Genomic DNA, 14,823 nt, shown 5'->3' with positions numbered 1-14,823 from the left:
GAGAGTATACATATTAATATTATTATTATTATTATTATTATTATTATTATTATTATATAAATCAAACAGTAAAACCTATACATACATATAGAAAATCAAACATCTTTATCATTAAACAATCAATCAATCTCTTTCAATAATCATAAGTAAGTAATTAAAGGCTCCGATTTAAAATAAATCTGACCCACAAATAAATCAGTCAAGTACTCAGCACGAATGAACAGATCTCAGAGACTGTAAATTGAAAGAAAGATAACAAAGGAAACCCACCTGAATTAATTAAAACTCGACGGTGAGGGGATAATAATCGGATATTCCGGCGAGTGTGTCTGCTATATCAGCTGCGTGAATTGTTGCGTGTATATATATATATGTAGATAGATTTTAGAGAGAGAGAAAGTGTTGGTGTGTTTAGAGAGAGAAAGTGGAAGAGAAGTGTCGGAAGTTGGACTTTCCATCTTAAATTATCAAACTATATATTGTTTCATTTTCACTTATTATTATTGTTGGGTCTTACGTTTTTATTTGGTTTTTAACTTATGTACCTCGTACTTAATTACTCATTAATGTTAACTTTACATGGACTTACGAAAGTCTTACCCACTAAACCTCACTTTCAAAGTTTGGTCCTTATACTTGGTTTTACCTATCATTTTTGTATATAGGTGTTCCTGTTAGTTGAAAACTAAAGCAAGACGGTTGATTTGAGGGGTGAGAAAAGAAACCGATTGATTGAAATGAATCGAACTATAAAATTGAACCACCCGAAATTTTTTTAACGTTTATTAAGTTATTACCAAAATTTTTTATTTTGAGTTAATAGTTTGATGTCAAATTTATTATTAATAGGTGACTGACCGGTAAAAATTTCAGGTCAAGCGGTTCAAGCTCAAATTTAGATTAAATAACGGAACCCATATGAAAAATCATAACTTGAAACCGAACGTTTTTCTAAAATAGAAAAAGTTTTAGCCCACAACCAACAAGAATTGACCTATGCACGCCCTAGTCAATTGATCAGTTTTAGATTTATACAACGTGTTCACATTTCAGTTTTGAAAGTTTTCCGATTTAACATTTTGGCTTGTGGTTTGGAACTTATAGTTGGTCGTATATAGACATGATTGGAAATCTATTTGTTTTTTTTTCCTTTAAGGACGTTGTAGTTATGTGTATATACTATACAAAAATTCATATTTATTATTTTTAAGTATTTGATACAGACGGTTTAAATTACCAAAACTGGATATTCAAATCACTATACTACTAAAATTGGTTGATCTACCCCAACGCACCTGATATGCTTAGGTTTTTTATGTTATTTTTTTCAAACCTACCAATTTAGTTGAAATTTTTATTATAATTGATCAGAGTCTCTCAGTTACATTCTTGCTTTCTTATAATGGTGTACTTTTTTACTATAATAGTGTGGATGTGTTGGTTAAAAGAATGTATATCAAACACACTAATTGTTCAAATATACAAAAGAGGTAAAGACTGAAAGTGCATATTAGTCAATAGTATAAGGATGTGTTGGGTAATATGTTCTTGCATTAATCTCCACTTTGACTACAGTTAATAGTTAATAGTTAAAGTTGACTCATGTCACATTTAGATTGCATTTAAATGGATAGCTAGTAAATCAAAACTCCGAATATAAATAATTTATTGTTTTTTAATACGTATAATTCTTTAATTATATTAAAATCGTATTCTTGTACACCAAATAAAAAATATTGATGATGAATTAAATAAAATATAACGAATACATGAAATCAGAACTTAATGCTAACAAATAAATTTTAATTGTTGAACAATTTTTTCGGGTATTTTAAAATACAAATATATCTGTTTAAAAAATTGAATAAATGGAATCTCTTATTTATTTGTTTGTTGTAAATGGGTCATGTTATTCATACACCCCTTCTAGAAACTCATACACCCTATATACGATCGTATAGGACCTATACGATCGTATGGGACAAAAGTACGACAAAAGTACATCTGCATGCGCAGTGTACGGATTCTGACTGGGAGTCATACGATGACTCCCATACGATCGTATGGAAACAAAAAAAACGAACTTGATTAAGATAGCTGTGCATGTTAAAACCAAACGTGATATACTTGGACATGAATTCTGCATAATATATGATATAATATCCAGTACGTATTACCTTCGTTTTACGCAACGACACGATACAATATTTCGACGTGATACATTATTCAGTTTATTATTTGATACGACACAATATTTCGGACGTGATATAATATTCTACCGGTTTTAATATACGGGTCTCACGCTGAACGAAGAGGACAAACAACTAGTTATACTTTACAAAAGTTTAAGCCTTTTAAAGTTATAATTTCTTAAAATAGTTATACCAACACTTCTGAATAATAAGCGGGTAGTTAACACATGCTATACCCTTTGTTAAAACTCAAAACTCACAAGTTGCAGATTTGTTAAAAACTGGAAAAAAAAAAAACAAGTTATACGATCGTATAGTATCCATACTATCGTATGAAAAGCCTGGACAACAGACAAAACCTGCAAAAATCTGACAAAAGCTGCATTCTTATACGATCGTATAGGAGCTATACGATCGTATGGTTTCTAAGGGTGTGTGAATAGGTCAAAGAGTGTGTGGATAACCAAAGCCTTCTATAATTAATAGTATCGACATTTTCATCATTGTTGGCATCCACTTTAAATTACAAGCACCATCAAGAATCCTAAATCAAGATGTCACATATATGACATCTTGAGCTCAAATCAAACCCTTAAACTTCATTCATCCAACCAAAAAACTCTAAATCATAAAACACATACAAAATCATGAAGGTGTTAATGTTGGTGTGTCATTAATTGAATCTTTCAGAAATCGTTAAACAAAGGAGGCGTGTCTATTGGCAAAGACGGCGATGGCTCTCAACACCAATCAACTTGGATAGACTTCATCTTTTAAGGGGTGGCATTCCGTGACGCTAGCTAGTTTCCTAATCTTATATTAATATTCCTCTGATATTCTTCTAAACTATATAACTTCTAGACAATCAGAAGTTTGATCTACATCTCACTAAAATGCTTCTTTAAAAACGCTTACAAAGGGTCGTTTCTCACATTTGTATCTTAAGTTACTTATTTGTTTCATTATCTTGATTGCAAATTAGCTTCCAGTATCACCAAAAGTCAAATGTTTCAGGGATATAGTATATGTATTTTAAGTATATGTTAAAAATAATATAATATTTAGGTCACCGTTTTTGATGGTGAGTCTGGTGACTAATAAGCATGAAAAAGAGGTTTTGTAATTATATAAGAAATGCATTATTCGATAGGAAAACCGACAAAGAACAATTCAGACTATTATTGTCTAGTTTAACAAAAAGACACGTTTAAGAAAAGAATAAAGTACAAAATATAAATTATGTAATGGGTTCATTTACATTATAAAAAGGTAAATAACGTAAATGTTTTAGAAACAACTGTTCTTATCAATAAAAAGTCAATTTTAAAGTTCTTTTATTATCAAATTCTTAAAATTTGTGTATAGTAAAACTGAGTAACAAACTAACAGTTAACATGTGGATATTAAGTTGCATGATTACGAATATCAAATTTAAATCTAAACCGATACATTATGAATAGAAAGCGAGAGGTAAGGGATGGCATAATAAATAAGCATTTGATTGCCTTTTAATAGAAGGCTCATGTCCGGAATTTCCTATAGAACACATTCCCAAAATCCCATCACAAGTTACCATGTTAAAACATCAAAAATATGTTTGATATATTTGTAAAAATGATAATATAAAGAATTGATATTTTTTTTTGTTTGTTGATGTTTTGAGTCGACGATAAGCCATTAGAACTTACCAGTCATCAATGCTTGAGTTCAAGCCCTAAGACTCTGAGAGTCTAAGACATCAATGCTTGAGTTCAAGCCCTGAGAGTCTAAGACATAATTTTAGCTGTCCATTATTAGTTTGACTCGATGTTTTAATAACCGGTATCTTTCTTGTACCAGAATGGGCTAAAAGATGGTACAACCGGTTGAACCGGGTTATACCGAGAGGTTCAACCAGATGAATAGTTTACCTTATAATTTCCTATAAATGTAACTTCAATTCAAAAATAACTCAAAAAGTAAATGATTTAATAACAAAAAATAATGCAAAGGCACTCAATTTAAAAAAAAATAGTCCTAAAGTTTACACATTTGAATGTTAATTGTTATGTTAAAAGTACTTTTGAACAAATATGGGCCGCAAAAATCAAAAGTTTCTCGAACTTAAAACCGGTTTGTCGGTAAAAACCGGTATTTTAGACAAAAACCGCCGGTACGATGTTCTAGCAAACCGGTAAAAAATACCGGACTAAAAATACCGGTCTGCTATGCAAAATCCAGTTTAACCGGTTCAACCGGCCGTTTTAAACCGGTTTTTAAAACACTGGTTTGACTCTCTAAATTAGATTCGAACCATACCTCCCTCAAATGAAACTACTAACAAAAAAACACCATGCTAGAGGCATGATGACAAAGGATTGATTTGATATAAATATTATTATTATTAGTTGTTTATTGAAAAATGAAAATAATAAGGATCTTAGACTGTTAGGTGTGGATGTCATTTTGCTTTTCAAATTATAGTGACATGTCAGCGTCATATCATACCAAACTTCACTTTAATATCTTTCACAATTTCATGAAAATGGTTACCATTTCATCATTTCTCTTACTTTTCAAATAAAATATAATATTTATATTACAATAATTTAATATAGCTAAAATTAAAACATAAATAAAAATAAAGTTACATCCATTGAGAAAATTAGCAAGAAGGCAAAATTACTTAATTTTAAAACGTAAAATAAGAAAAAGAATAAAAAACAACTAAACATTTTTGTTGGCGATTTGAGTTGGTGTTAAATGCATCTAACTTGTTTGACAACGATTCCAATCTATCCGCCTTAAATTCGATGACGGGCTTCCAACCGCTCGTTTGCTTTTGTCCCACCTGGGAGGGCGGATAGGCTCGACTCATCGTGTGAATAAAAACGAAACGACCGAACTCGACTCATCATAGGATGAAAAATCCATCTTAGTTGAGAGAGATTTGGAAATTTTTGATATGTAAAAATGAATAAAAAAAGGGGTTTATTTATATGGTTTAGTAAGTTTTGTAATTATAACATATTAAAATAAACAAAAGAAAAACATAAATAAAAAAGCAAAAAAACTAACCTTTTAACGGATATATTATGAAATAAAAAAACATTTCTTTGTCTTTTGGAAGTGGTCCACAGTTGTGACATGGAATAAATTATTAATATTTGCTTTGGAACTTCTCACATGTAAACGGCAATTTCAGCAGCAAATTCAACTCCAAAATTCCACCGCTATCGGTGCCTATTTGAGCGGTGTGGTGCTCACCGTCGGCACCACCTGACACATCTGCAGTTTCACCGGTATAATGGGTTCCATACCATATAGCGTTAGATATCAAAACTCAATATTACATAATATACATAGAACCTGTTCGGCTGTTCCTAGTCATATAATTTGACATTATGTGAGAGAACAATCTTTATTGTCGAATAAAATTTATATATAATATATAATAATAAGTCATAACAATAATAAAAATAATAATACATTTGACTTTGGCACCTTAGTCATGCAAATATCAATATGGAATTTGGACAATTGCATTCATCGTCGTGTTTTAACAAATTTAACATAATTATCTTTAGGTCCTAAGATTAGCTAGTCTCAGTAACTTGTGCCTTACAACTCAGTTGCAATTAACTTGGTAGAAGCTTACTTGTGTTTAGCTCAGACTATTTAGGGTGTCTGTGTGAGCCTTTTAAACTTGCTTATTTGATTGTTTTTAAAGATTGATATAACTGTATAAACTTTGATTCGAGTTTGAGCAAGCGTTAACATGCTCAGGTAAATTTCCATACCTGTTTTTTTTCTTTATAATGGTAGCTAGGTTAGCATTATGTTTTTGGAGATTTGAATGATATGAGATTGTTAACATTTATTTTAGACTGGTATAAAAAGATACAAATGTATCAAAACTACGAATAAACGAGTCTCTCAGCAAGCCACGAGTTGATTATTAGCCAAATTAATGCAAAATTAGATTTCAACTTGGATTGAAGATTACACAATTTAACTTGTATTGTTATGAACTCGAATCTAATTCTTATGCTGGGCTTGATCGCACGTTAAACAACCCTATCTAAACGAAGTAGACAAAGTTGTGCTGTGGGTGATTACGGACAACCTAAAAGGACAAACTAATAACCGATAAAATAAAAATAATTATAATTATGAAACGTATAGTCTTACATATATATTATTTTTTATCAATAACGATAAAAAAAAAGTGTCCACCTAACTTGTTTTATGTTATATACGCAAGAGATATATTTGTTGGCTAAAGATTTAAGGAATAACAATTCGGTTTTGATATTAATTGATGTGTGGGATCATGTGAGTGTCTATTTGGAATCTTCGATACATCTAAAGATGGAATTGACATATTGATATTATTAAACCTGTATACAGTATCGGAGGATATAGAAGGCAAAGCAGGTTCACTCGGGTATTGGGGTTAGTTTCAAACGTTGTTAACAAAAATCATTTAATGATTTAAACACGTCATAGCACGCTGCAAACTCTCATAAAAAATCATTACACCAACTATCAATCAAATTTGATTAAAATAACGAAGTTGAATATCGACATTATCATTCATTTAGGTTACGATATATTGATATAGGTGGCGGTTTCATTATGAAAATTACGTTTTATGAAAATATATGATATAGTTCGTACTTCCCAACGTAGTTTGTCTACTATGGACATTAATCATTTATGTTTGTTCACAAATTAGAAGCAATTGATAACATCATTCACGGCTTGAATCATCTTCACCTGCCTAGAGTCATCACAACTCAATTACCTCATTTGTGTGAAGAAATATTAAGTAATGTAAATTTCATTTCATATGTTCCAAAAGTGTTAAAAGACATGGACCATCAAGATGTAATGATGTGTTATGATGATGACGATGGTGCATTTAGCATCTATCATGTGACATGAAAATGAGTTTCATCCACAAGGACATGACACATTGAAAGTTGCTCTTTCTTCATGCCTATTTTGTCCGGTGGAAACAAACGTGAGTTCAAGATCATGTGAGTTGATTAATTGTATGATTAACAAAAATGAAAAGGGGTATCCATTTTCATTACAAATATTAGTTTAGATAAAATTTAAATAAAGTAACACCTTGTGTAAATAAAATATATTTTAATATAATTTGTTACAAAGTACTTTTTTCTATAATTAATTATAAAAAATATATAATGAACTATATAAAAATAACCACAATAGAATTTAATTGATTAAGTTTACATAGAGTAAAATACTTCTATGTGCGTTCGAAGAGCAAGTCAAATCAATGTTAACTTTGGCTCGACTTAACAAAAAATTTGAAATTCGTAGAACAACCTTTACAAATTGAGGACTTTAATATAAATTTTTCTAAGAAGAAAGAGGCTAAATTTAGTCAAAGTAAGATAGAACTCTAGGGTGGTCCTGAATAATTGTTGGAACTCGAGTTTAAGTTGAGGGGGGTAATTGGCAATTATGCCAAAGTTAATTTGAAGGTTTAAATTATGAATAAAAAATAGGGGATGACGATAGACTCCCGTCGTTATTCATCAGTTTGTTAAGGACTTAAGGATGTTCAATTGTGAAAAACCTGCACCAAATATTATGATAGCACGTTACTTAACAATAAAGAAAATTATACGGGAGTGACACGTGGCAAATGACGATGTATTAATTTTGACGTGTGTCAGGTGATTCATCACCGTGACGGTTCGCCACAACAAAAATACTTTTTGACACATGTCAGAAGCCGGCACATGTCCAATAATCCGGATTAGTATGACGAACCGTCACAGTTATGCGTTACAATATGCAAATGGTTACTTTACAACCTATAAATAGCGGGCTTGAGAGTTCGGAAAATTTCATTCGATTTCCCGACGTATTCTCTCTCAATACTCATACCCATTCCTGAGCCTTCTGAATGTCGAGGTTGCTTTGCCACCAAAAACCCTAGAGGCCTGACATTTTGTTAAAGGAAAGGTTATATCATATCACCCAAAGCCATAACCCAACCATTCAACTAGTTGTTAAGTTTGTTAAGGTAATGGTTATTGCTATAGTGAATTATTATCTAAGCTAAGACCTTAGATAGTGGTATGGTCAAACATTTGAAGAATTAAACTCAAGTAAATGCTTTAAAAATGAGTGTTCCTTCAAGATGAAAAAACATCTCTTTTTAACAAGAAGCATTACTAGTCAAACAGAGGGGTATGAACTGAACGTCTATCCGTTGTGATGGTATGTTAAATAATGTTTTACTTATAAAAGTTTTAAACTATAAAACGAGGTTAATGTTAAAAAAAATGTTAGAAACTATAAAACAAGACTCAACAAGCTCTAAAGCTAGCTAGATCCTACGATGATCTAGGTATTGAAATAAACCTATTGCATGGGTCCAAGATAATCAAAAAATCGAAAAAATCGAGATTATCGAAAAATCGATAAGGTGAATACACTTTACCTCTAACACTCTTTTTAAACAAATGGACGTGTTTTCCATATTTAAAGAATCAAAGTATGTGTTAAAGAATCTAAACGATTCTTTGCGAAGCAATAAAATCCTTAAAATGTTTAGACACAAAGTAATAACTCAGACTAAAATACATATGTGTTCAGATCCTTACATACATGATGGTAAATAGTGGCATACTACACTCGTTGAAGATGTGTGTATGTTTAAGTTGCTAAGTCTTGAGAAATGTTTGTTGTCCTACTTATTGGTTATAAAAGTTATTGATAATTATAATTTAGCCGATTTGTTGAAAGTTCTATTAAGTCAATCAATGTTATTCACTAGCTTTATAAACTGGCGTATTATTAAACATGTTTTTTGGTTATCAAAAATAGAGGAATAAACAAGAATGCTTTCGATAGTTAACGTATTATTATTTCATACGTATCTTGAATTACTTATGAATTATGATATCATTGATTTAAACCTTGTGATACAAACAACCAATTATCACATTTTTTTTCTAACTTTTCAATATATAGGATTAATTAGCTCTATTTTCCTTAGAGCAACCCAAATTAAATTCACATGTTATGATGATATATCATATACTTAGGACTTTGCATAAAATTTCTGTTAGAAAATATCAACAAAAATTGTCTTAACATTTATAAAGGCTGAATTAAATAAAAAAACGAAAAGAGGAACTCAAATAAGAGAGTACATTATAGAAAGACATAAGTTAAAAAGACACGTTAAAAAAAATATCTTTAATAATTTTTTTACTAGCAATTGACTTGCACCTCATCTCCAATTAATGGAGCTCGAAGTTCCGATCAAATAACTTAATAGAAATTCAGCCTAAAGTCCACACCTTCCCTGTATTCATTCTTCCTAGAATAAATCACGTTTAATTATTAAATAATTGCTATAAAATATTAGACGAGCAAATGTGTATTTATTCGTTCAAGGAATTTTCAACGTCACTCTCCCAATCTTCCTTAAAAATCAAATTTATTATAGAGAATTAAGTATTTGAAGTAACTCGTATTGTAAGCAACGAAAATTATTAATTCACTAAACTAAAATTAACTAGCCAATATATACCCGATTAGTTTAGTTATTAATTAATACCTAAGATTCCCTCATTAGAATTTAAACTGTTTTTTTTTATTTAGCAAAAAAAGAAAAAAAAAAAAGGTTTGGTATTGTCACTTTGAAAGCGTATATTTAAGAAATAATATTTTTTTTAAGAATGAAAACATTTATATTACTAAACATTAGGCTGAGGGTAGGGGGGGGGGCGTGATTCATGTGGCTCGCGCACACCACTAACCACCCAAGTGAACCAGGGCGCGAACGGCCCCCGTGATCCGGACCACGGGGCTTGAACAAGCTTTTGAGCATGGGGGTGGATTAAATACTTGGGGGTGGGCAATCAAGCCCCACTACACCCTATGAGGCTTGGTTGAGAGACTTGATCCAGTGCCATGTCACCGCCTACATGTCTGGTTTTGATTGGATCACTTGGGGCTCAACCAAGCCCCATTACCCTTAGCCTTTTACCACTTTATAATTGTAGAGTTGTGATGATTCATTGCTTTGGAAGGTTTACTCACCCCCTCCCCCAAATATTGTCATATTTGGATGTAAAATAAACATCATTACATCAGGTCATTGACATATATGAGTACACATATCAGTAGTTATCTTTATCTTTATAGATGAATATATATGTATACATGTATGTGTGTGGGGTGAGGCCGCCTTACCAAGAATCAGAAAGATGAAATTATAGCACTTATAACTTTTATGTTTAAAATTTACCAAGTGATTGTTGTGTTTTGTATATAAGAATACAATATTTACAATTTTATTTTATAAAAGGAGTTTGATTTACGTATTATACAAATTAATGGAATATATATATATATATATATATATATACATATATATATATATGCATACACACTTCATTTTATTTAAATTTATCGAACAACATGCTCCGTTTATGAATTATAAAGTTTAACAAATGAATAGAATTTCTATATAATACTAGTTCAAGTATATATATATACCTTGAAAAACTTGAAAACAATTAGAATACAATACTGGTTCAGCTAAAAACTGGAAAATTTTGGAAACAATTAGAAACACAGTTTTAAGAAATGGCATGAAACAACTAAAAGTGAAAAAAAAAAGAAAAAAAAAAGAAGATTTAGAAGAGGATCGAACATGCATGGTTGGGTCTTAAAGATAATAGAGTAGGTGGATATGAAGAGAGTTAACCATTTGGCCACTTACATAATTGTTTAAATAACCATTTATGTATAATAAATATACGATTCTGCATATATATAAACATCTAAAATTATAAAACGGAGGCCTTATTTTTTCGGGGGCCTTAAGCCCTAGCTTTACTCATCTTTACTGTAGGGCCGCCCCTGGAAGTACCCTAAAACATTTCAGTGGTTCAAATCAATAACTTAAAGAGATTTAAGGGTTATATAGTTATATCTATGAAAGGTATAATAAGGACAAATGGTCAAAGATGCTATTACACATCCAAACACATGGTCAAAGATGTTATTAGGCATTTAAACACATATCTTTGGTCATGTGTGACCATGTGTTTGGATGTCTAACACATCTTTGATCATATGCTAGTTAACTCATCGGCAAGACTACATAACACATCGTCGGCAATGCATTAGAAGAGGGATACATCTGGAAAACCGATTTTGAGATGAAAAATTTAGAATCTCTCACCATTAAATTGTTGGGTTTATGGAGGCTTAATTAAGCCCGGGTTAGAAGACATCTTTAGTGGCAGATTAATTAAATTGAAGACCGATGGCAGCCTGACCCGTTTATTTAATTAAAGCTCATATTAGTTTTCTTGGTGAACAAGTGGAAAACCCTAACTTGTATCTATATATATTTATTCTTGTATTTGTAATTCCTCATCACGAGTGAGGCAGAAGGCAATAATAAAGTATCATGGTTGCAGCCTATGGACATAGGTCAGCCGACCGAACCACGTAAATCTCGCGTGTTCATCTTCGTTTATATTTTTCTCTTGCGGATTATATTGGTTTGTGTGTGTGTTGCAATACTCAAATCCCTAACAGTGGTATTAAAGCCGAGGTTACGCTTACACACGGGAGAAAAACGATCACGAGAGAAAGGATTTGACTCAAACTAGGGTTTATATTGGCAGGCGACCATCAACCTTCGTTCGATCAAAAGAACCTGTTTCACCCACGTTTACATCAGATATCAAAGAAGAGGTTGGTTTTTTTGTTTTTATGTTTTCGTTGACTAAGAGTTCACCACACAAAAAAATAATAATAATAAAGAAAAAGATCTTGACCCTCAAGGTAAATAAAAAAGTCAACAAAGCACTTTTTTGTGTGTTAAATCATTCCAAGAAGAATAAAAATAGTGGCCTTTTTTATTTTAAACATCGATCACGAAGCTATATTGCTTTGTTTTTAAGCATCTATAATTAGAAAGTAACCTCGGAACATGTTCGCGTTTCTAGTTCATATCAGTTTCTGATTATTAATTTGGTTTAGATTTGGTTTGTGAGTTTGTAGCTGGTTTTGATTATCGGGTTTGGCGTTTGTTGGGCAGTTTAGCCGAGTGTTTTTTGTGTTGTGGTTGTCGGGGTTGTTTTGTCTGTATGAGTTTTTCTTGATATTGTTACCGAGATTCAAAGTTGGGAATTCTCAGTTTGAGATAATGGCTGAGAGCGGGAAACTTCAGATTGAGAAGTTTGATAGTAAATACTTTGGTTGGTGGAAAATGCAAATGGAGGATTTGCTAGTTCAGAAGGATTTGGACATGGTATTGGGTGAAAGACCGGAGAAGATAAAACCAGATGAGTGGAAGACTTTCGATAAGAAAGCCAAGGCAGTTATTAGATTGTCGTTATCGAAGGATGTTGTAACATCCTGAAATTTCTAGAATCATATTAATTATATTATTTAATATTAGTGTAAAATTTACTCGGGTTAGTAGAGGAATAATAAAATAAGTAGGAGTTATTATGAGTCGGGCTTGTGTTGGGCTAAGTAATATGGGTAAGGGACCTGGATTAGAAAGGGAGGAAGATGGACCATGGGCTCAAGCCCATGACCCATAATATATAAACCATATTACTCCATAATCCATTCATTTCACATATTTCATACACCATCCAAAACACACACTTAAGCTCTCTCTCTCTCTAGTTTCTCTCTTTTCTCTAGCCGAACCAAGAAGAAGAACCGATGCCGACCCAAGGTAATGATAGTATGATATTGTATGGACCCAAATCCGTTAGATTTGGTCGCGAAACGACGATCCGACACCTTAAACCGTCAAAGTCACGAGATCCGGATGGAATCGGGTATAAACCGGTCAAAAGATGAGCTTAGGGATCACCCTAGCTCAGATCTGGATCGAACGGGACGAAAAACGGTGAAAACGGTGGTGAAATAAGCGAGATCCCGCTTTTCTGGCGAGATATCGGTTTTCTGGAAAATGCAGCGTCGGAACAATGGGGATGTCAGAGAATATTTCCGACCTAACCCTAATTCGTTAACGGGGAGTTAACGAATTAGAGGTAATTCGTTAACGGGGAGTTAACAAATTAGAAGCAATTCGTTACTGGAAGCTTAACGAACTAGCCTTAGTTTGTATCTAATTCGTTAAAGAAAAAGATAACGAATTAACCTCAATTTGTTATAGTCATTCGTTAAAAGAAGATAACGAACTAGAAAGGTCTAGTTCGTTATGAGGACTGGTTCGTTGCAAGGGTTCAATTCGCTAAGAAGTTCAATTCGTTAACCAGACCAAACGAATAAGGTCTAGTTCGTTATAAGTCCAATTCGTTATAATGGTCAATTCGCTATAAGTAACGAAGGGGTCATTCGTTATGAACCCAACTCGTTAAGAAGAAAGTAACGAACTGGAAGTTTATCAAAATGACAGAACAGTTCCTGGACTTAGAAGAGAATGATATAATTACATAATAGCCCTTGGACTTTAATGATTTATGAAAGATACCTTTAAAGGTTAAATGAGTAACGACTAACTAACCGGGTAAAGATTCAATGAAGAAAAACCGGCTTAGACGTGTAGGTCTAATTAAGTAGCAATAAGAATGACTAGAGAGGTATGTAATATTGCACTTATTAAACAGTTAGTCGTGCACAGCTCAAGAAGGGATAACCATTAACGGAAGAAGTAACTGAGTTCAGGTGAGTTTCTAGCCCCATTTCCTTGTTATGTTTTCGGTGTTGTGTGCTTACTCGATGTGATTAGTTAATACACTTACCTTAAGTGGTAAGTGTATGCTATATATGATATATGTGATGGATATGAATGACTACTTGTTATGTGAACGGTTTTCGGATATTGCACGTACTGTCAGGTTACAAATAAAGGTATGAATATTATGTACAATGTATGATTGATATATGTATGATATGAATGAATGCTTGACGGTGCGTGAATGATCTTCGGATATTGCATGTACCGCCAAGTTATAATTTAATGATATGATTGTCTTATATGATGAATAAATAATGTATGTATGTATGCATGTAAGAGAGTTATGGTTATAGACATATATGGTAGGGTAGTATAGCAAAAAGGGATCAGACCCTAATAATATCTGAGATAGATAGAGCAGTATTAGTATGCACAAAGATGAAGAAAGAGGGATCAAACCCTAATAATATATGAGATAGAGAAGAAAGGATCAGACCCTACTAATATTTGAGATTGAGAAGTAAAAAAGGATCAGACCCTAATAATATCTGAGATAGACAAGAAAGGGATCAGACCCTAATAATATCTGAGATAGACAAGGGCGAAGGGATCAGACCTTAATAATATCTGAGACAGACAAGAAAGGGATCAGACCCTAATAATATATGAGATAGACAAGGACGAAGGGATCAGACCCTAACAATATCTGAGTTAGACAAGAAAGGGATCAGACCCTAATAATATCTGAGATAGATAAGAACAAAGGGATCAGACCCTAATAATATCTGAGATAGATGGGACAGAAAATATATAGCATGAAAATAATAAAGTATGTTAGTATGTATGAAATTATGTAATGATAGTAAATTAGCAAAATAATTATTATGTGTCTTCGGATGCATAATTGTCGGTAAGTGT

The sequence above is a fragment of the Bidens hawaiensis genome, unplaced genomic scaffold (genome assembly GCF_021521415.1).
Source record: "Bidens hawaiensis isolate Kalapana, Puna unplaced genomic scaffold, B.hawaiensis_p1.1 tig00009022_1, whole genome shotgun sequence".
NCBI classification, from domain to species: Eukaryota; Viridiplantae; Streptophyta; class Magnoliopsida; order Asterales; family Asteraceae; genus Bidens; species Bidens hawaiensis.
The sequence above is the reverse complement of the archived record's forward strand: the minus strand, read 5'-3'. Positions refer to the sequence as shown.